The 2,646-nt window shown below is 30.4% G+C and overlaps 1 long non-coding RNA gene across 1 annotated transcript; it reads left to right on the top strand.

Annotated features, from left to right (window-relative positions):
• The first annotated feature begins 103 nt into the window (after positions 1–103).
• LOC104864581 lies at positions 104–2,261 on the top strand. The gene is made up of 3 exons (XR_002025486.1): positions 104–237; positions 956–1,102; positions 2,144–2,261. It is a non-coding gene; the product is annotated as an uncharacterized LOC104864581 (long non-coding RNA).
• The last annotated feature ends 385 nt before the right edge of the window (positions 2,262–2,646 follow it).

The raw sequence follows: 2,646 nt of genomic DNA, 5'->3' as shown, positions 1-2,646 counted from the left end.
AAAGGTACAAGATCCCAATGATGAGTGTAACTGTACTGTATACCTAAAAAGTACCAATAAACTTAATGAAAAAAATATTTAGGGAATGAAAAATTTTAAAATGTCACTTAAATATTCCTATAGGATGCTAGTGAGCAAAAGACAGAACTTGAGAGACTAAAGCATAAAATAGCAGAAGAAGTTCATAAAATTGAAGAAAGAAAAAATAAAATTGATGATGAGTTAAAAGAAGTACAGGTAAGTTTAAAAAAACATGTATTAAGATCTATTAATTATTTTGACTGCTGGTTATATGTAGGAGGTTAAACATTAGTTGTGGTTCGGGTTATTTCCTTACATTATTATCAAAGATGAGTTTCAACCAAAATATTACTTATAAGAAGAAAAGCAAGAAAGAAAACTTACCAGAAAAGGAAGTTAATTAATTTATGGTAATTTAAAAAAATAGTTTTTTATGTGATTCTTGTTGATTAATTGTTACAGACAAATGTGTTACAGATAAATAAAGCCAAACTGTTAAGCTTATTAAGCTTTTTATTTTATTTGACTGAAATTTCCATCTAGTCATAAAATATAAAGAGACTCTTAAGAGTAGCAGATTAAGCTGCCTGTAGTGGCACAGGCCTGTAATCCTAGTACTTGTGCTGAGGCAGGAGAATACCAGGAGTTCAAGGCCAGCCTGGGCTATATAGTGAGTTTGAGGCCTGCTTCTACTATAAAGTGAGACCCTGTCTCAAAAACAACAACAAAACGCAAATTGTCTCAAGATAAATTAGATTCTCATGTAAGTTTTAGTGTTGGGAAGGTTTACTTGCTCAATTTGAGCATTTTGATATTTGAAGGCAAAATATTAGTAACGACAGTTATTTGAATAAAATGGCATTATTACATTGTAGAGTTACTGATTTTTTTAAAAATATATAATTTGAAAGTAACGTGACCTTTTTCATTTCAGCCTTTAGTTAATGAAGCTAAACTTGCAGTGGGAAACATTAAGCCAGAATCTCTTTCAGAAATTCGCTCACTACGTATGCCACCTGATATAATCCGAGACATTCTGGAAGGAGTTTTAAGGTTGATGGGCATTTTTGATACCTCTTGGGTGAGCATGAAAAGGCAAGTTTTTGAATTTGTGAAAAGTTTTATTTCAGCAAAGAAGTAAACCTTTTTACAGCTTTTAATATTTGTTTTATTAGTATTTCTCAAATTGTCATTTATCTAAATACATAGTTACACATGTTGCCCTGAAACTTCAAGATATTTTATGTAATATATGAAGATACGAAGATGTATGTATTTGTTTTCCATAAGTGATTGTTAAAAGTGTCAGAGTAGGAAAAGAATGCATTAGGATCTTTCAGAATATCTGATTCAGTTTAATAATTTATTTGATCCTTTCATAGTAAGAGCCTTGTGGTTTTACTGTGATTTTACTGTTAAAGAAAATATAGTCACTATTGTCCCTACAGTCTTGTATGCGTTTTGGGGGTGAGGTGGGAAGGAAAAGAGGGAAGGCCAGAGAGGAGGAAAGGAAGAAGGGAAAGGGAGAAAGGGAGGGAAAGAGGAAAAGAGAGAGAGAGAGAGAGATGGAGAGACAAATGAGTAAGGCTTAAATAATATGAGCAATGTAGACTAGAAAGCAATGAGTATTAACTAATACAGAGACATTCAGCTTCACGTTTCTTGTTGTAATATCGATGCTATGGTCTGTGCTGATATTAAATTCTGAGTTGGGATTTAAGTTGATAGTAAAGAATATTTTTAAATCTGGTGATAGGAGAGGAGATTTAGGATGAAAAAATACTTTAAAAAAGAGTCAGAAAGTATTCTTGTACGGCCTAGGTCATTTGAGTATCTAGTAGTTCACAAGGATATGAGTGGAACAATAATACTTGTTCTAACATTTCACTTCTTGTTATAGTCTGTTCACAGAATGTTATTAGGTTAGTTTATTTTATCTTTCTAAAGTTGTCTTTCTTGTCTATAAAAAAATGATAGCTACTAGAAAGTTAAAATTTTAGTACTCTAATTATGTTAACTAATACAATATATTAAAAGTATTACCTGTATCATTTTGTTAAATTGATTTTTTAAGAAATAATTTTTATTTGACTTCCTTTGAATTAATATGCTTTAATTTTAGTTTCCTTGCTAAAAGAGGTATCAGAGAAGACATTGCAACCTTTGATGCACGAAATATTCCAAAGGAAATAAGAGAGAGTGTTGAAGAACTTCTTTTCAAAAATAAAGGTTCTTTTGATCCAAAGGTAAATTTTAACAGTTGTACCATAATTTTCTTTTCTTTACTACATAATTTTCTGCTTTTTAGTATGTGAAGCTGATTCATTATCAGTTGTTAAAAATTACCACCAAAAAGCTTACAGGTTTTATAGTTGGAAAACATTTACTAGCAGAATTAAGTAAGCTAGACTCCAGGTAGCAGAAGGTGATTTATTATCCTAAGTGATTTTTTATATCTTAGTATGTATCTTCTGTCAAATTAAATCCCTAGTTTATCATTTTTTTAACTTCCAAGTTTTTTTTCTTGTGTACTTGTCATATAATAATAGATACACAGGTATCTGTGTTAAGATAGTTGTATAACTATCTTAGATAGTGTGGAATTTTAAATTCCATGATTTTTGT

The sequence above is a fragment of the Fukomys damarensis genome, unplaced genomic scaffold, assembly GCF_012274545.1.
Source record: "Fukomys damarensis isolate Sample0158 unplaced genomic scaffold, DMR_v1.0_HiC HiC_scaffold_70556, whole genome shotgun sequence".
In the NCBI taxonomy this organism is placed as follows: Eukaryota; Metazoa; Chordata; class Mammalia; order Rodentia; family Bathyergidae; genus Fukomys; species Fukomys damarensis.
The sequence above is the reverse complement of the archived record's forward strand: the minus strand, read 5'-3'. Positions and strand labels throughout refer to the sequence as shown.